General features: G+C 39.3%; 1 protein-coding gene across 13 annotated transcripts in view; it reads right to left on the reverse strand.

The window, feature by feature from the left end:
• SRPK2 (SRSF protein kinase 2) overlaps nt 1–21793 on the reverse strand; it is a 248944-nt gene that overhangs the window by 49894 nt on the left and 177257 nt on the right. The window lies entirely within an intron of this gene.

Consider the following 21793-nt stretch of genomic DNA (forward strand, 5'->3'; position numbering starts at 1 on the left):
TACATGTGTTCCCCATCCTGAACCCTCCTCCCTCCTCCCTCCCCATTCCATCCCTCTGGGTCGTCCCAGTGCACCAGCCCCAAGCATCCAGTATCGTGCATCGAACCTGGACTGGCAACTCGTTTCATACATGATATTTTACATGTTTCAATGCCATTCTCCCAAATCTTCCCACCCTCTCCCTCTCTCACAGAGTCCATAAGACTGTTCTATACAACAGTGTCTCTTTTGCTGTCTCGTACACAGGGTTATCGTTACCATCTTTCTAAATTCCATATATATGCGTTAGTATACTGTATTGGTGTTTTTCTTTCTGGCTTACTTCACTCTGTATAATAGGCTCCAGTTTCATCCACCTCATTAGAACTGATTCAAATGTATTCTTTTTAATGGCTGAGTAATACTCCATTGTGTATATGTACCACAGCTTTCTTATCTATTCATCTGCTGATGGACATCTAGGTTGCTTCCATGTCCTGGCTATTATAAACAGTGCTGCGATGAACATTGGGGTACACGTGTCTCTTTCCCTTCTGGTTTCCTCAGTGTGTATACCCAGCAGTGGGATTGCTGGATCATAAGGCAGTTCTATTTCCAGTTTTTTAAGGAATCTCCACACTGTTCTCCATAGTGGCTGTACTAGTTTGCATTCCCACCAACAGTGTAAGAGGGTTCCCTTTTCTCCACACCCTCTCCAGCATTTATTGCTTGTAGACTTTGGATCGCAGCCATTCTGACTGGTGTGAATTGGTACCTCATAGTGGTTTTGATTTGCATTTCTCTGATAATGAGTTATTCTTTAATATCTACTGCTTCTTTTTTAATTGCAAAGATGTTCTCATTTTTTAAATCTTCAGAATTCTTACAAATCCCTCAAGAAAGGTAAGGATGGTTCATGCCTAGGGTTCGTGCTCAAAACAGGAAGCATCTAAACCACACCCTCAATACATCTGTCGGAGGGCAGGAGTAGTAGTTCAAGAAGTATTATAAATGTTATCATTATTTAAATTGCGTTGAATTATTAAAGCAGGAATTTAACTAGATAAGAACTTTCTATGAACTTTCAAAGTCTATAACAACATTTGGGGCAAAAGAAGAACTGACATGAAAGATAATAAATTAGGAATAAAACATAACAAATTATTAAATGAATGAATGGGTAACTAATTTATTGTGGTCATCATTTCTCAATATATACATGTCAAGCCATTAGGCTGTACTGCTTAAACTCACACAGTGCTTAAGTCAATTCTTTTTCAATAAAACTGGAAGAAAAAATGTCTTATTACTTATATACAAGGCTACACCAAATTCAAGTGGGCTCTGAGTTCACAACAGTGTTTAAATCATTCAAATTAACAATGAAAAGGAGGAAAAGAAATTGAATACTATTCAAGTAAACTAGGGATACTGTGCTAAGCACTGTATTTCCAAAATCATGATCCACCGAAACAGAAGTAAACTGCAACATGTGTTGCAGACCTTCCACAATGCGAGCAAGCGGGGGTGAGGAAGGAGGAAGGGAGGAGAAGTTCTGTCTGAGAAATGCTAAGCTGAACAAAGAGAGTAAATTTCTTGACCAAAGGGGTCCTCAGAGCCCAGTGTCTTAACACACATTGGGAACCTCCAAAAGCACAGAAGATGCTACAAATTCCAGACACACAAAACCATTTCGTCAAGAAACTAGACACATTTTGCAGCACAAAGTATTTAGGAAACACTGATGTACACTGTTTCTTACAACCACTCAGAGCAGACAGTGTAATTTCTACACTGCTGAACTGGACAAAAGTCTCAGCAACCATAAGTAGCTGGTTCAGGGCTGGAAGTTGGGTCTGACTCCAAAGCATGCTTTGTTCATCAGTAAGAAATGCATTCCATTTTTAATACCCAGAGGACTGTTTCCCAGTCTTATTACACGGGAACATTTGATAGCTTAATTGAAAGCTATTTACCATTTAATTGCATATTATCGCTAACATGAAAGATTCTAAATTTAAAACTAATTTAATTATGTGTAAAGAGAAGAAACCTGTACCACTACTGTATGTTTCAGATTTGAATTCCTGAACAGCCAGGGTGGGTTCATGTGAGCTACAGTCAATGGGCACTATTTCCAGTAATAATCACAGCAGAAGCGCAGCTGTTCCTTTTCTCAATAGGACTGAAAGTTGAAGAAATTACTAGCGTGGTCCCATTATCTCAGGAGCCCTTACACTAAGAATACTATACAAAAAAAAGGCCAACTAAACAAGAGGGGCATAAAAGTAAATCTTAAAACAAAAATATAAAAACAACTGAAAGTATCAAACATATCCAAACTTTTTTCTTTTTGGCCTTGCCATGCAGCATACAAAATCTTAGCTCTGATCCTAATTTTTATTTTGAAAATTGATGTACACAGTTTCAAATCTGAGTCCATGCATTCTCAAATCCTAATTTCCTGATTTCTACAGGAAGCAACAGTCTTTCCAAACATTTTTCAGTCTCTTCTCACAGAATGGTAACTCTCAGTCTGCCAAGAGGGTGGAGCACATCTTCGCACAGCAGACCTCACCAACTGCCTCAGCATCCAGGGAATTAAGAGAAAATGAGTTCTCTTCTCTACTTCCCTGCAATGAGCAAACAATAATTACCACGATGGCTACTAGCAGAGGAAACCCTGTGTCCTACACAACACTGACCACACAAAAGGAATCCTAAGAACAGTCAAAGGCTAGACAAGGCCCCCTCCTTCTGCTTCTTCTCCAGCATTCAGTACAGGAGCACAGGGTAACCGCAGTGCCACACAAGAACCCTGCTGACGGCATCAGGTAGAGAACCAGAGAGGGTCCAGCAATGACGACTCCCTTGACTTAGGGGTTTGGCTGATACAACTGTACTTCATGACTTACACTATTTATTATAAATCATGCATTCATCACTTAAAAGTTTTCCTTTTATTCTTCATTAAAAAAAAAAAAAAACTTGGCCATGTCACCCATCTTGGAGGATCTTAAATTCCCTGAACAAGGACTGAACCCACGCCCTCGGCAGTAAAGTCTTAACCACAGGACCTCCAGGGAATTCCCCAAAGTTTTCCTTTTAGTCTTTAAAAATATATATTAGATTGGATTACAAATACAAGCGAGCAAGAATGGATTGTTAAGCAATTTTTAAGTCCACTCCGATTCCTATCTCCCAAGCACACCCAAAAAACTATAACTAAAGCTCTACCTGCACCATTTATTAGGAAAGCTTCAAAGGAAACAATTCTGAAACCAACATTCTCAGCTATCTGGGGCGAACTGCTGGCCAGGATAAAGATGACTCCCTTTTCCTTGCTGAGCACAAGACAGGTTCAATTTGAACAGTGAATCAAAAGTTCAGAACTCTCTCATAGACAAAAGCCTGGAAGACTTTTCAGCAAACTATTTTCTAGCAAAAAATATTAAGTATCATTTTTTTCACTGACCCTAGTTTCTTAGCCCTCTGATGGTGATGTAACAAATTAAACAACATATTAAAAGGATAATACATCATGATCAAGTAGGGAGTATTCCAGGAATTAAAAGTTGTTTAATATTAAAAAATCAATAGATGTAATTCACCACAAATAACACACCAAAAGAGCAAAAACTATATATCAGATCAACAAGCACACAAAAAATACTTCACGATATTCAACATGCATTCCTGATGAAATTCTCAACAAAGCAGGACAAAAAGAACATCTGTGAAAAATCTACAGATAACATCAGTCCTAACTGTGAAAGAATGAATGCTTTAACTGCTAAAATAAGGAACAAGGTGAGTGAGGCTACTCTCCCTACTTTTATTCTACACTGGCCTGGAAGCTCTGGTCAGCACACCTGGGCAAAATAAACGGAAAGGAAGATGTAAAACTATCTGTAACCTAAGAGGCCCTTATGTGGCCTTCCTGGGACAAACCCCTCCCCTATATCCTGTGCCACAACTCTTCTTTGAAGTACCCAGATAATAGTACCTCAAGCATATACCTAAGATTTTCAGATGCTAAAACCACCACCAAATGTCAGAAATTAACTACTTGATGATGAAAAGCAGGTAGCACCCAGACTCACTGGTGCCTAAGGCGTGGTCACCATCAACCAACCACAGAACTGTGCGTGAGGAGATCACACACCTTGGGACAGCCCGGCCTTACCCTGCCTTTAAATATATGCTTTGCTGAAATCCCTCAGGGAATTCGGAGTTTTCTGAAGCACAAGCCACCTGAAGTCTCCCTGCTCAGCCCTGCAATAAACCTTTCACCACTTGCAACTCTGTTTCAGTCTATTTGGTCTCACTGTTGTGTCCAGCACATGAACTTGCTTGTGTTCAGTAACATATCTCTATTCATAGACAACTTAAATGGCAATAGGAAAAGGTGAAGGAATCTACAAAAAGGTTACTAAAACTACTGAGTAAGAGAATAGGAGGATATAAGCTCAAGATGTAACAACTGTATTTCTAGATATCCGCAATAAACAATGAGAAACTGAAATGTTAAAAATATAATGATACTTTGGACTACTCTGGTGGCTCGGTGGATAAGAATCCACCTGCCAATACAGGAGATATGTGTTCAATCCCTGGTCTGAGAAGACCCCACATGCCACAAAGCAACTAAGCCCATGCACCTAGAGCCCGAGTTTCGCAATAAGAGAAGCTACCACAACGAGAAGCCTCCACTTGGCGCAACTAGAGAAAGCTGTGTGAATGAACAAAAACCCAGAGCAACCAAAAACTAAATAAATTTTAAAAAAAGATAAATCACAAAGACATAATCCTAATATAGATAGATAGATAGATAGATAGATAGATAGATACTGAGGAATAAATCTAACCAAAGATGGGAAAGGGATCTCCCCTGGTGGTCCAGTGGCTAGGACTCAGTGTTTTCATGGCTGTGGCCCAGTTGCAATCCCTGGTCAGAGAACTAAGATCCTATAAGCCACACGGTGTGGCCCAAACAATAAAAATTTTAAAAAATAAGAAAAGGATTAAAGCAGCATAATAACCAATGTAATAGCAAATGCTAATTACCTTAAATTTAAAAAGGAAAAAAGCATAAACAAAGTCATTTCTTAAGACAATTAAATAGATGAAATGCAGGGATTCCCCCAATTATTCTTTAAAATTACTTTATGTTTGAGAATTTCCATAATAAAAAAGAATGCCATTTTTCAACCTGACTCTTGCTCATTCCAAATGTGTGGTGGTGTGAGGAGCTGTCTGGATGACCAGGCAATCCCAGAGCAGGTGGAGAGAGGCTCCAACCACTGGGGCAGAGGAGACAGGCTCTGTCGCAGGCCTGGATAATGCATGTGGGTGGGACTCCAGATGCTCAGAAACAAACTCTAAAAAGCAGGTTAAAGGGGAAAATAAATGAAAAACCTGCTCAGGGCCCACTCTAGACTCTTGTTTATGATACCATCTAAGGCAAACAACACTGGGATGCTCTATCACCATTTCTACTGAACGTATATGTGTGTTGGTAGTGGTGGGGGGCGGGGGGGTTGTTACACACACTAGTCCACAATCACCCAGGATGGAAGCATTAGTCAGGATTAGAATCAAGCTCTGCCAGATTCCAAACACTGTGCTCTTTCTATTATGATAAAGTGTTCACCCATCAGCTAAAATAGTCAGTTCATTCAGTTGTGTCCAACACTTTGTGACCCATGGACTTCAGCACGCCAGGCTTCCCTGTCCATCACCAACTCCCAGAACTTGCTCAAACTCACGTCCATCATGTTGGTGATGCCATCCAACCATCTCATCCTCTGTCGTCCCCGTCTCCTCCTGCCTTCAATCTTTCCCAGCATCAGGGTCTTTTCCAATGAGTCAGTTCTTTACATCAGGTGACCAAAGTATTGGAGTTTCAGCTTCAACATCAGTCCTTCCAATGAATATTCAGGACTGATTTCCTTTAGAATGGATTGGTTGGATCTCCTTGCAGTCCAAGGGACTCTCAAGAGTCTTCTCCAACACCACAGTTCAAAAGCATCAATTCTTTGGTGCTCAGCTTTCTTTACGGTCCAACTCTCACATCCATACATGATCACTGGAAAAACCATAGCTTTGACTAGATGGACCTTTGTTGGTAAAGTAATTTACCTCTGCCTTGTTAATATGCCGTCTAGGTTGGTCATAGCTTTTCTTCCAAGGAGTAAGCGTCTTTTAATTTCATGGCTGCAGACACCATCTGCAGTGATTTTGGAGCCCCCCAAAATTAAGTCTGTCACTGTTTCCACTGTTTACCCATCAATTTGCCATGAAGTGATAGGACTGGATATCATGATCTTAGTTTTCTGAATGTTGAGTTTTAAGCCAACATTTTCACTCTCCTTTTTCACTTTCATCAACAGACTCTTAAGTTCTTCTTCCTTTCTGCCATAAGGGTGGTGTCATCTACATATCTGAGGTTATTGATATTTCTCCCAGCAATCTTGAATCCAGCTTGTGCTTCATCCAGCCCAGCATTTCACATGATGTACTCTGCATGTAAGTTAAATAAGCAGGGTGACAATATACAGCCTTGACGTACTTCTTTCCTGACTTGGAACCAGTCTATTGTTCCATGTCCAGTTCTAACTGTCACTTCTTGACCTGCATAGCTAAAATATGTACTCCTTTTCCTTATGATGATTTAAGTATGAATTAACTGTATGGAATTGTGAATGAATACAGAAAACCTCTGATATAAAATAGAAACTGGCATTTTAAGCAGAATGGATTTTCTCAATACAAGAAGTTGGAAATGGTTCATCAATGTTACATAAGTATCTATTGTAATTGACCTTAATGAACAAAATTTTTGAACCATTCTTTAGTAACCATGATTTTCAGGTTATAAAACAAATAAGAAAATAGATTACTGCTTTAAAATCATATCATACACAAACTTCCTAATGTTTGACAGTCATATCATACATAACAGTTGTAAGAAATATGTTTGTAGGGTATATCAACTAAAAATTTGTTGAAATTAGGAAACACTATTTTCCTTAGTAATTTAAAGTAAAGTTGAGATTATATGCACCTCAGTAGAAACACTAATAATAATGCTGAATATAAAAAGGCAGGGACTCCCTGGCAGTTCAATGGTTAAGACTGTGCTTCCACCGAGGGGGCTCAGGTTTGATCGCTTGTCTGGGAATAAGACCCTGTGGCTCCTCATGCCACAAAGTGGCATGCACACACACACACACACACACATACACACACACACACACAGCAGGATGTATAAATGTATAAAAAATAGCCCAAGAATCTACCCCTAAATAAGCAATTATGAAGCCTATGACACAACTGCTAAACTCCCTTCTGACTGGGGGAGATTCAATAGGGAAAACTTATTTAAATACTCTTGAATGTAGATTAATCTGTTATTACATCAACTATTTCCTGTAACACTAATAAATGGGAGAGAGCTGTAGAGGGAAAACAAGAGCAAAGACAAATGTTCCAGAGACAAAGGATCCTTATTTATCTATGACCTTAAAAAGATAAATATGACAGATGGAGAAACAATTTTTGCAGTTGAGCTACGGTGATTGCAGTAAACAGAATAAGAGACCTTGAACATTTGAAATGTTAATACAAAGGCCAACAAATAATTTCAGGCCTTTGCCTCCTTATCAATTACTTATACAGACTTGTGCCTAAATTCAGGGATGCTGACTTGGAACCACAGCAGTAGCATTTACTCATTAAGTGACACTGAGTAAATTGTCTCTCTGGGTACTTGCCCCTACACCTCACTTTCTCAAAACCATATCTGGGCACATATTACGTGCTCCATAAGTGTTGACTACTGTTTAACCACTACCCAAACCCACTGTGACTAATGACACAGATTGTGAGTCAGAGGCCAGGCTCTGTCTATGAGATCTAATCCCTTGAATCTAAGAAGACTCTTGAGAGTGTGTTGTAGAAGACTCTTTAGAGTCCCTTGGACTGCAAGGAGATCAAAGCAGTCAATCCTAAAGGAAATCAATCCTGAATATTCATTGGAAGGACCGATGATGAAGCTGAAGCTCCAATACTTTGGCCATCTGATGCAAAGAGCTGACTCATTGGAAAAGACCCTGATGCTGGTAAAGACTGAGGGCAGGAGGAGAAGGGGATGACAGAGGATGAGATGGTTGGATGGCATCACTGATACAATGGATATGAATCTGAGCAAGTTCTGGGAGTTGGTGATGGACAGGGAAGCCTGGCGTGCTGAAGTCCATGGGGCTGCAAAGAGTCACACATGACTGAACTGAACTGAGGCCAGCGTTAAGGTACTGTATATAGTACTTAAGATGGTACAACTAACTGACCCAAAGTGAAAAAGGAAGGAAAAGAAACTAACTCATCTTTTCTCTTTTTATTGAAGTATAACTGATCTACAAAATTATGTTAGTTCAAGGCACAGAACACAATGATTTGATATTTCTATATAAAACAAAATGGCCACATGACAATTAACTCACTTTTTTATTAATTACTTATCCAAAGACTGAAATATTCTTATAAGAGAACCAAGACATTCAGCAGTCAAGTTTAATGTCACCTCCCAAGAGATAAGGCTGTGGCTTCTCTGCTAGGCGCCCTGGGTGCCCTCCCCACCCCCGCCAAGCTGGCTACTTTGCTGCGACCAGCCCTGTGAGACCTCCCAACAACCACCTGAGCGTGCAAGAGCAGGGAAAAGAAGCAGATCCTTTGGGACTGTCAAACTTTCAGCTGACAGCAGCCCCAGGTCATGGTTTGACTGCAACGTCATGAGAGAACCAGATCCATATCAACAAAATTTTGGCATATTTTTTGAAGAGACACACTGATGGTCTTTGTGAAGAGCCGTGAGAGCAGTTGTACAATTCCAGACTTTCATTATTTGTGAAAAGCAATTTAACAAGACAGGATATCCTTAAAGATATAATTTTCTCTTAGACTAGATGGGAGAAAAATGAACTAATAATCTAAATGTAAAATTGTATCATATATAAACACTACCAAGAGAATGGCATATATGAAAAACCATATTTGTCACACTGCAAAATCAAAATGTGTAGTACTTAAGACGAGCTAGTAAGAAAGATACTGAGCTATGAAAATGTCCATAAGATGCTGAACATACGATCAGGGGATCTACAAACATTTCAGGGGCAGAAGTGCACTAACAGCTCCATATGTTTGCAAAATTAGAATCTGCTTCTAAACAGCATAAAATAAAAATAAGGATTCCTTCTGCTTTTATGATCAATAATCTAGATTTCTTCTCCTTTTAGTACTGTAACTTTAGAGCAATAAGTAAATGTTTAAAAAAAATACACCGAAAATTGACAGAAAAGAGCTTCAAAGAAAACAGAGCTCACAGTGGAAATGCAATTCACATCATGGGGGTCAGGCCAGAATCTCAAAGCCCAATCTCTACATTCTATAGTCTAGAGCAGTCCTGAATCATTTCTAAATCCAGTGAAAAAGGCTTTAGAGAAAAGCATTTTAAATACACCCTGGTGGGCAGGTGGGGTGGGTGGGTTATTGGCAGGAGTTCTTAAAATACACAGGAGTTACCATCAGATCAGATTGCTAGTGGCCATTTTCAAGTGGTCCAGTCTACAGATTTACTTGACTCTCTAATTTGAGTTACGGACTTTTTTTCTCAAACATACACATACAACTAAGTGTTCAATTTCACTGAAGGTATTCTGAGTATATAAATACTCTACAAATCTTAGAATTTACAATTAAAGATAGTTAATGGACACACTTCGTATCCATTGCCAATACTTTCTATTGTTTAAGTACACAGTGCCAGTCACAGCCATTTGTCTTATCAATGTATCTTTGACAGAGGAATCAACCATTGCTCCAATAAAGGTATTATAAAATTTACTTGCACTGACCTCTTGCCCAAATGTTGCTGTACAAAAGCTTGATAATAATCTGACTTATAACCCCTGATGAGTCTACCTGCCTAAAAAAATTTATCACTACATCAAACAAGCTAAGGCTGCAATGTTCACCGGGTTTTACAATGATTTTCATAGCTTTAATGTCTTCCTTCTTATTCTTAGCCTTATCTTTACTTGCTTGGTAGGCAGAGGAAGAATAAACAGACATTATTTGAGATCTTAACAGGGGGTTTCCTCCACAGTAAACATGAGCCTTAGTACATGAACTTGGACACTTCATGTGAACTGAAAGACTTGGAGCTCATTTCTCAGTTCTTAATTATGTTCTGGATAAGCAAAAATAAAATATATTGAATTATGAACTGGGGAGACAAAGGATCTTGCAATGAGAACTGGATGAAAGTAGACTTTAGAAATCAGAAGATACCTGAGAAATATTGAGATTTCTTTCACAACTAAAAACAAAACAAAACATTCTTTTAGGAACAAAAATATTTTTAAAATAAAAGAACTGACAACACTTACCTGTCCACATAAAAGCAAAGGACATAATTATACACTCAGACATCAAAATACAGCTGAAAGACTAAGTTCCTTCAATAAGTTAAGACCTATTGTTATTTCATACTTCTACTCTTCATGAATGAGCATGGGTTTAATCACAGCACACAGCAACATCTAACTCATCCACACAACTACAGGCATGTTCCCAGGTGTACGTCATACCTCTTGTAAACAATGAAGAATAATTCATTGTGAATTATCCAAATTCTTATTATTTCTAAAGGAATTTAAAAAACAGGAAAAGAACATGGGTCTTATAGATGAGTGACTACAAATGCAGTAAGCAAAAGTGCTTTGACATATAGATGAAAAACAGAACTGCTTTCCAAGCCTCATTCTAAAGCCCCACCTAGTTTTACAATCCAAGAGTAATTAACATTTTCCAGTTTAATCATCATCAGAAAACCTAACTCATGTACCAGCTTGTGCGTAGTCCTATGGTAAGTACCCAACATAGCAAGTTAGATACAGTCAGTGGGCCTTAGGTCTTATAATCTGCACCAGACAAAAAGCATATTAGATGAATTTATGTCTTAGGAAAAATGGTTAAGTGATTATATCAAAATATAGCTGTACATAATGTAAAGTGCACAACATCCTTTTACTAATTTCTTCTGGCATTCTTCTGGCAGACTGTACTCTCCGAAGAAGGTCACAACAGCCTCTCTCAAACCACTGGCTCTTATGGAACCTTGAAGTTCTACTACAAGAAATAGACTCTAATTCTCCTTGTAGATCTGGATGGGCTTTTGATGTGCTTTTAACCAATAGAATATAATGGAAATGGATGTGCAATTTTTGAGGCTAAGTCATAAAGCAACACACCTTCCATTCTGAAAAGGAGACATTTCCTTTTGAAACTGAGATACCAGATAAGATGACTGACCACCCCAAAGCTGCCATGCTATAAGGAAGCCAAGCCACGCGGAAAAAATGCAGAGAGGCCCACCCATCAGCAGTCCTGGTCTTGCAATACTTGCAAATAATAGGTTTTCAGATGATTTTAGTCTCCAGCCTTTAGAATGTGTCAATTGAGGCCCCATATTTCATGAAGCAGAGACAAACCTCCTTCAGCTTTGCCCTTTCTAAATTCCTGATCCATAAAATTATAAGTAAAATTAAAAGCTGGCCCAGTGTGCCAAGTTTTGGAGCAATGCATTACACAACATGTTATGCTGTCCTTACTCTCCTAAACCCAAAAGCCATATGAAACCTCCTCCACTGTTCAGCAAGAAAGATGTGCCTTCAATCTTTCCAAGATTAACCCACCACATCCAAAAATCATTCATTTCATTCTGTGCTTCTCGGCTCTTCAACCTTTCCTCAAATATCTTCTCTTCTGCCTAGAAACTTGCTCAGGTATCCTTTCTGAGGTATACTTTCTCCTGCCCATATCTGACCTCAACCCCTACAAGCAACAGCCCTCTCTCAATTTCACTGCTAAATTTCACCAAAGAATCTGTTATGCTCGCTCTAGTGCGTCCTTACCTTGACCTATCATTGGCCCCAACTGATGGTTCCCTACGGACCCCAGCCCAAGTAGTTCATTGACTCTTAGCCTTCATCTTCCTCAAACTGTGGCTTAACTGAATACTGCTATTATTAAATCCTTCCTTCTTGAAAACACTCTTTTATCCCTCAGTATTGGAAAGAACACCACCATCTTAGTGTGCTGGCAATACAGGAAAAATTACTATTTCCCTAGGGAAGAATTTTGGTAGCCTGATGAGATAGGTCACAGTGAATATGGACGGTATAGTAAACAGAGCTAAGTAGGCTGCTGACAGGATCAACACAAGGAAAATAGGTGAAATTATTTTACTTAGCATAATAGGACAAAAAAGAGTATAGTCAAGATGCTAAGAAATTATAATCAAAGAACTAAAACTTCTTTTAAAAAAACCAAATACAAGGTCACATAACACAAAAAGAAGAAAAGCAAGATTTTAGAAGTTCAATGGTCAAAAATAATATGAAGGACACAATATTTTAAAAATAATAAATACAAATGGACTGTCTTATGAATAATCAAATGAGTAAAATAAAAACAAAGAGATTACTGGAGATATCACTTAAAGACAATAGTGCTATGCGGAGGCACACTGATGTACTTCTGGTTCAGTTCAGTTCAGTTCAGTTCAGTCGCATCCAACTCTTTGAGACCCCATGAATCACAGCACGCCAGGCCTCCCTGTCCATCACCAAATCCCGAAGTTCACTCAGACTCACGTCCATCCAGTCAGTGATGCCATCCAGCCATCTCATCCTCTGTCGTCCCCTTCCCCTCCTGCCCCTAATCCCTCCCAGCATGAGTCAACTCTTCGCATGAGGTGGCCCAAGTACTGGAGTTTCAGCTTTAGCATCATTCCTTCCAAAGAAATCCCAGGGCTGATCTCCTTCAGAATGGACTGGTTGGATCTCCTTGCAGTCCAAGGGACTCTCAAGAGTCTTCTCCAACACCACAGTTCAAAAGCATCAATTCTTCAGTGCTAAGCTTTCTTCACAGTCCAACTCTCACATCCATACATGACCACTGGAAAAACCATAGCCTTGACTAGACGGACCTTTGTTGGCAAAGTAATGTCTCTGCTTTTCAATATGCTATCTAGGTTGGTCATAACTTTTCTTATAAGGAGTATGCGTCTTTTAATTTCATGGCTGCAGTCACCATCTGCAGTGATTTTGGAGCCCAAAAAAATAAAGTCTGACACTGTTTCCACTGTTTCCCCATCTATTTCCCATGAAGTGATGGGACCAGATGCCATGATCTTCGTTTTCTGAATGTTGAGCTTTAAGCCAACTTTTTTACTCTCCTCTTCACTTCTATCACGAGGCTTTTTAGTTCCTCTTCACTTTCTGCCATAAGGGTGGTGTCATCTGCATATCTGAGGTTATTGATATTTCTCCCGGCAATCTTGATTCCAGCTTGTGTTTCTTCCAGCCCAGCGTTTCTCATGATGTACTCTGCATAGAAGTTAAATAAGCAGGGTGACAATATACAGCCTTGACGTACTCCTTTTCCTATTTGGAACCAGTCTATTGTTCCATGTCTAGTTCTAACTGTTGCTTCCTGACCTGCATATAGGTTTCTCAAGAGGCAGATCAGGTGGTCTGGTATTCCCGTCTCTTTCAGAATTTTCCACAGTTTATTGTGATCCACACAGTCAAAGGCTTTGGCATAGTCAATAAAGCAGAAATAGATGTTTTTCTGGAACTCTCTTGCTTTTTCAATGATCCAGCAGATGTTTGCAATTTGATCTCTGGTTCCTCTGCCTTTCCTAAAACCAGCTTGAACATCTGGAAGTTCACGGTTCACGTACTGCTGAAGCCTGGCTTGCAGAATTTTGAACATTAGTTTACTAGCGTGTGAGATGAGTGCAATTGTGCAGTAGTTTGAGCATTCTTTGGCATTGCCTTTCTTTGGGATTGGAATGAAAACGGACCTTTTTCAGTCCTGTGGCCACTGCTGAGTTTTCCAAATTTGCTGGCATATTGACTGCAGCACTTTCACAGCATTATCTTTCAGGATTTGAAATAGCTCAACTGGAATGCCATCACCTCCACTAGCTTTGTTTGTAGTGATGCTTTCTAAGGCCCACTTGACTTCACATTCCAGGATGTCTGGCTCTAGGTCAGTGATCACACCATCGTGATTATCTGGGTCATGAAGATCTTTTTTGACCAGTTCTTCTGTGTATTCTTGCCACCTCTTCTTAATATCTTCTGCTTCTGTTAGGTTCATACCATTTCTGTCCTTTATCGAGCCCATCTTTGCATGAAATGTTCCCTTGGTATCTCTAATTTTCTTGAAATTAGATCTCTAGTCTTTCCCATTCTGTTGTTTTCCTCTATTTCTTTGCATTGATTGCTGAGGAAGGCTTTCTTATCTCTCCTTGCTATTCTTTGGAACTCTGCATTCAGATGCTTATATCGCTCCTTTTCTCCTTTGCTTTTTGCTTCTCTTCTTTTCACAGCTGTTTGTAAGGTCTCCTCAGACAGCCATTTTGCTTTTTTGCATTTCTTTTCCATGGGGATGGTCTTGATCCCTGTCTCCTGTACAATGTCACAAACCTCCGTCCATAGTTCATCAGGCACTCTATATATCAGATCTGGTCCCTTAAATCTATTTCTGACTTCCACTGTATAATCTTAAGGGATTTGATTTAGGTCATACCTGAATGGTCTAGTGGTTTTCCCTACTTTCTTCAATTTAAGTCTGAATTTGGCAATAAGGAGTTCATGATCTGAGCCACAGTCAGCTCCTGGTCTTGTTTTTGTTGACTGTATAGAGCTTCTCCTTCCGAATACATCCTGTGAAATGTCAGACTGGATGAATCACAAGCTGGAATCAAAACTGCTGGGAGAATTATCAACAGCCTAAGATATGCAGAAGATACCATTCTAATGGCAGAAAGCAAAGAGGAACTCAAGAGCCTCTAGATAAAGGTGAAAGATAGTGAAAAAGCTGGCTTACAACTTAACATTCAAAAAAGATCATAACATCCAGTCCCTCCATTTCATGGCAATTAATGGGGAGATAGTGGAAACAGTGACAGATTTTCTTTTCTGGGGCTCCAAGATCACTGCAGACAGTGACTGCAGCCATGAAATTAAAAGACACTTGGTCCTGGGAAGGAAAGCTATGACAAACCTAGACAGTGTATTAAAAATCAGAGACATCACATTGCCAACAAAGGTCCATCTAGTCAAAGCTATGGTTTTTCCAGTAGTCATGTATGGATGTGAGGGTTGGACTATAAAGAAGGCTGAGCACCAAGAATTGATGCTTTTGAATTGTGGTGCTGGAGAAGACTCTTGAGAGTCCCTTGGACTGCAAGGAAATCGAACCAGTCAATCCTAAAGGAAATCAACCCTGAATATTCGCTGGAAGTACTCATAATGAAGTTTCAATACTCTGGCCACCTGATGTGAAGAGCTGGCTCATTGGAAAAGACCTTGATGTTGGGAAAGACTGAGGGCAGGAGGAGAAGTGGGTGACAGAGTTTTAGATGGATGGATACTATCACCATCAATGGACCCGAGTTTCAGCAAACTCTGAGAGATAGTGAAGGACAGGGAAGCCTGATGTGCTGCAGCCCATGGGGTCACAAAGAGTTGGACATGACTTAGCAACTAAATAACAACAACAGAAACACAGTCCTTTTTTATAGTAGTTTCAGATGGAAAACAAAAGAGAAAATATAGACAACAATGATGTATTATAAACTTCAGTACTGCTAAGAGACAAGATCTTAACTGTTCCTATCACAAAAAGAAGTAAAATGATACTTATGTGGTATGATAGAGGTGTTAGTCGCTCAGTCATGTCTCTTTGCAACCCCATGGACTGTAGCCCTCCAGGCTCCTCTGTCCGTGGACTTTCCCAGCCAAGAATACTGGAGTGGGTTGCCATTCCCTTGTCCAGGGGATCTTCCCAACCCAGGGATCGAAAGTGGGTCTCCCACGTTGCAGCCAAATTCTTTACCATCTGAGCCACCAGGGAAGTTCATGACAGAGGAATATGGTAGTAATCATTTTTCAATATGTAAACCTATCAAATAAACACCTTATTCTACACAGTGTACACCTTAAAACTTACACAACATACCAATTATATCTCAGTAAAAATAAATTTTAAGAAAGAGAAAAACTTGCCCCCTTACTAGGTTCTGTTTGTAAACATATTTAGAATTATACCTTAGATACCACATAAGAATCAAACATGTGGGTCCACCTAGGAAATTATTGAACAGCTCCTAAAGAGTCAAACTAGGAGAAACGATTGGTAAGAATGCTTCAGTTTGAAGCTGCACGAAGGAAGGGATTTTGTGCTCCAGTAAGCCCATAAAGGGGTGGGGGAGGACGGGACACAGAAGGAGTAGAAGTGAAGCCATCTCATGGACTCTGGGCCCTTTCTGAACCAGCCTGCAGGCTGCTGGAGAGCTGGGCTGTGGGACGGCTGAGCTGAGGGACAGCTGCAGGACCCACGAAGGGCAGGTGCAGGGGCACAGGCATGCGGGCATCCAGGCTGGGCACTCTCACTGCCTGCCCCACGCAGTCCTGTTCTGGTACTGAGTACACAGACCATAGCACCTCACAGAGGGTGCTGGCAGCACCACAGGAACCGGGAGTGGCAAATATTGCAACAAACCACGCGCTAACTCCTCTTCTGGGACAAATGGATCCAGAGGGGCAGACCATGCAGTGGACCGACCCGTGGGGACAAGGGCCACTGACATGTACAAAATGCAATCATCTACACCCAAGAATGAAATTTTCATTGAGATTAACAGCTGTACCTTCAGAGCTCCCCAATCTGCCCCACGTCGAGGGGAACAGAACCCTTTAGTGCTCTCCTGCCTGCCTGACTGCTCTGTTCTCCCACTTGTTCTTTCTCCTCTTGGCCCCACAGAATCTCTCAAAGGCTTCTCTCTGAACAGCTTATCTACATCTTTTTTATTCATTTAATACTCCTTATACCATTTGTTTCCCTATGAAATCTATAATATTTGTGTAAGGTTCAGAACCATTCACAAGAGCACCCTCACGCCTGACAGAACTGCAGGGTCGAGGGGTCCCCAAAATCACCCTCACTACTGGCGCCAGGTGCAGGTTGGGAGGGTCCCAACACCATGCTCAGTCCCAGGAATGAGCAGTATGTGGCAAGAACTCACCAAAGACACTGAGGGCAGCTATACTTGTGGTTACAATTTATTACAGCAGAGGGGTTACAAATCAATGTCAGTCGAGGAAAGAGACACCAAGGGCAGAATCAAGGAGGGTCTCGAATTCAGAGCTTCTAAGTGTCCTCTCCCAATACGCTGTGTCGGTGTTAATGACACACGACAATGTACACATAGTATTGCCAACCAGAGAATGTCACCCAAGTCTTAGGGTCTGGAATTTTAATTAGGGATCTGCTATGCAGACATTATGGAAACTGTTGGACATTGCTGCCCTCTATGTCCAATAGTTCATCAATGATAAAGATGCTATCTCTGTAATGCTCTGCTTTTATCTTCTCTTTTATATACCTTTTCTCTCTCTCCAAATCAAGTAATTTAAGATTTTAAATTAATTATCCTTAAGTATATACAGCACTTTCCTGGTCAAAATCTGCAATGGTTCCTCACTGCTAAGTTTTTTTTCTGCGAACATTTTTTTTTTCTACCTACAAAGAAATATATGCTCAATGCAGAAAACAAATAAAAGACAAAGAAGCTAGAGAGAGAAATCCTACAATCTAGATATACAATTTCCTAATATTTGACAAATGTATATGCCCTAATTAACACAAAGAACAGTTCTCTAAAATTTCACAAAGTTTCCTGATATAGTCTCCAATTTACGGTCTTTGTCAACTACATACATTGCAATTATTTTCTCCTAATTCGAAGCTGGTCGTTTCATTTTTTATGAAATCCAATTTCTAATTGGTTTAACCTTAACACTTCCTGCATTCTCTCTACAAAATCTCCCCCTACTTCAAGGTTGTGAAGACATCTACTGTTTTTCTCTGTAAGCCTTACGCTTTTCATTTTACTTTTAAATTCATGGGATTCATCATAACCTAATAAAGAGATGTATTTTTTTTTAAATCTACACATTTACTGTAAGATCAGAAACAAGATAAGGATGTCCAGTCCTACCGCTTTTATTCAATTTTGTGTGTGGAGCAATGAAGCAAAGAAAGAAACATAATGAATGCTAAGGAAAAGAAAACTATCTGTGTTGAAATGATAAATGACTGTGCAGAAAATACAAAAAATCTGCACACAGAACGCCAATAGAATTAGCAAACAAATTCCGCAGTTACAGGACACATGGTCAATGACTCAATTACATTTTACACACCATCAAAAAACAACTTCTAATAACAACAGCATTCAAAAAGAGAGAGAGAGAAAGGCAAAAATTAAATATGCACAAGACCTCCACTTTGAAAACTTAGAAAAAAAAAAAATCGCTGAAATTAAAGACATAAATAAACATGTTGCCAAGACTATGGCCCCAGAATCATATCCCAGTCCCTCCTCCAAATAAAAACCAATTACTCTTCTTTTTTCCTTTTTAAAAATATTTTTCTAGAAATCAATTACTCTTATCTAAGTTTCAGGGGGAAGCAGCAAAGAGGAAAGAAAAAAAAAATAAGAACTGGTGAGAACCAACAAGGCTCAAGAGGATGGAAGGTGTGGCTTCCAGGAGACCATAGGCCTCATTATACACTCACTGTAATACATTAGCATGCTAAATGACACAACCCTCGGGGCCTTGACAGTTGGTGATTGCCATGATAACCAGAAAAGTGATTTAAACTGCCAGGAGGGCACAACTCAGGGACTTTCTGCCTCTCAGTCTGCCCGTGTGTCTATTCAAACATACTGTACTCTTTTCCTCCTAAGAAATACTTTACTTGCCTCACTACTTTCCATCTTTGTGGAAATTCTTCCAAGTAAAGCTGAAAAGCCAGAGCCCTTGTCACTGACCATTAATCCAGTCTAGGATTTGGTGTGTTCAACACTATGACCCAGTCTCAGTCTCTGAGTGGGAACCCAAGCCGCTGCAGGCACAGGCCACACAAGATCAAAAGTGTCTTCCTGAGTCTTTTGGCCCTTTTCAGCTCAAAATAAACCACATGCCAAAAAAGACTTTAGGGCTGGTAAGTTATGCTCTTCTACAATAGATAAGAAGATTCAATGCTATTAAAGAAAGACATCTAAATTAACTGTATAAGCTGAGGCTGAAATTATACATAAATGCAAAGGAACTAGTTAAGTCAAAACCTATTCTGGAAAAGAAGCACAAAGTTGGAGGGCATCCACTACCCAGTTCAAGACTTACTATATAAAGCTACACAAATCAAGGCAGCACAGAGTAAGAGCAGGAACAGACCAAAAGTGGAATGGAACAGAAAAGAGTCCATAAATAGACCCTAATACATATGGTAAACTTATTTACAAAGGCACCAGGCAATTCCATAGGGAGAAAGAAAAGTGTTTTTTCAACACACAGTACTACAACAACTAGACATGAAAGTATAGAAAGAAGCCTCCACACTAACCTCATACCTACTGCTGACATTTTGGTATAGCTATTTCATCCTTAAACACATTTTTAAGAGAGGTGATCACACTACAAGAGTTCTTTTTTTTGCTTCAGCAGCTTGTGGGATCTCATTTCCTGACCCCCTGGTCCCTCGGCACTGAAAACACCAGAGAAATGCCCACCCTCAACAACAAAGTTCAATTATTCTTAACTGGAAAGGCCCCCTTTTCATTTTCTATGAAGTCTTTTCTTTTACCTCTAATCAAATATAACCTCATTCCTTTAAAATCCTCACAAATTTTCCTTTTTCCTCCTCTTATAATTAACCACACAAAAAAATACAAAGAAAGGCACTTCAGTAGTTTCTTCGTCTGGTCCATTCAATCACTCCATATTCAGCAGACCACAGATTGTTTTCCCTCTGTATTATTCATGGAACGGGAACCTAGACAGACTCTTCCGTGAAGGAGCTTATATTCTACTAGCGAAGTCTATAAGGCCTTGAACTCCTAGAAAACACAGACTGTTTCTCATTTACCCTTCCAATCACTGTAGTAAAATACAATACATATAGGAAAGCCTCAGAGAATTCCCTGGTTATGCAACTAAAGCTTAGTGATCAATAAATAGCCACATCATTAGTGATTCACAGCAGCAACAGGCCTTACAGTGCTGGAATCACCTCAGTCTCCGCAAAAGGAATATAATGAAGCCTCATGTAAAAAATTCAAGGGCGTATTACCTTCCTCATATAGATACGCAGAATCTCTTCTCAAGGCTTCAAGCAAGCCAAATTAAGCTAAGTAATTTTTAAAAACACAGACTACCATGGTGAATTCAGTATGTATGCAGCGTTAGTGGTTTAAGGAAAAGAACTGTGAATGAATAAAGTTTATTTTTTACTTTCAAAAACAACAGAAACTAAAGACTACATTTTTGGATGGACCTGGACTTACCAAGTGAAGTAAATCACACAGAGAAAGAAAAATATCCTATGATGTCACTTATATAGGGAATCTTAAAAAAGATTAACTTTTTAAGTTAATTAATTTAAGTTAATTAAGTCTGTGAAATGGACTCACAGACTTAGAAAATGAACTTATAGTTATGGAGGAGAAGGGTGAGGGGCTGGGATAGACTGGGAGTTTGGGATTGACAAGTATACACTGCTATATTTAAAACAGACAATCAACAAAGACCTACTGCAAAAAATAAATAAAAAAGACTATACTTCTGCACAGTTGCGTCTGGAAAACTTAAGGTGGAGCCTTATAGTATCAATTTTAGGAGCTTTATTTGGTGCATTTAACATAACTGACAATTGCAAAATCCACTTCACCTGTGTAAGTGAAAAATATAGACTGTTAACCTGTTGGCCCTATGAAATTCTGCACTTGATATTTAGGATAGACTCTCCATTCATTACTTCTGTCAGGATGTTCTGCCTTGGCACTCAGTGGCATTCTTTTTCCTCTTCTGCTCATTGCGGTTTAATTCTGAGGACCATACGAGGGTAGAATATATTAAAGTTTACAAAAATTTGTATAGGCAAACCATTTCTTTAAGTTAATGCCCAAATATTAAAATGTTATTTTTTGTATCATTTATAATCTTGTCACTGTCCACTTAACCAAGGTTGGTTAGATTTCAGTGAAAATTATCTTCCAGAGTAGTTTTTTAACTGGCATGGGAGGCTAACTTTACTACAATTAGTAGGTATGGTGCAGAATTTCACACAAATGAGGTGTGCCAACAGTGTGATAATTTAGATGTATTTAAACATAAACAAAAAAGATGAATGCACAAACTTGCTGCATTAGATTACTGCTGCTTCTAGAACCCAGTTTCCTTTACTGATTTCAAAACAAAAGAAAAAAAAATAATAAAGCTGTGCCTGAAAAAAAAAAAAAAAGACTACACTTTCAATAAAATATTTCAATTAAATGACACCATTTCTAAGTCAACTTGTGTAATGAATATTGCCTTTTTTCCTTAAAAAACAAGCAAACCTTAAAACTATAAAATAGTCATAAATCACAGATTGTGCAGAGAGAAGACCAATATGAACTTGTAGCCAACATTAAATTTTGAGAATTACTAACATTCAACCAGCCTAAACTGTTCACAAATGGACAGCAAACACACATGGTAAGGAGAGTTTGTATATAAGGAAGCCAGTCCACATTTTCAGCAGGCAACTGTTCATATTATTTACCCTAGGTTTGGAAGAAGATATTCCCAAATCCCTACTGAAGCTTTCTGGAGCACTGTGGATGATT

This window comes from Bubalus kerabau, chromosome 8, assembly GCF_029407905.1.
Source record: "Bubalus kerabau isolate K-KA32 ecotype Philippines breed swamp buffalo chromosome 8, PCC_UOA_SB_1v2, whole genome shotgun sequence".
Lineage (NCBI taxonomy): Eukaryota > Metazoa > Chordata > Mammalia > Artiodactyla > Bovidae > Bubalus > Bubalus kerabau.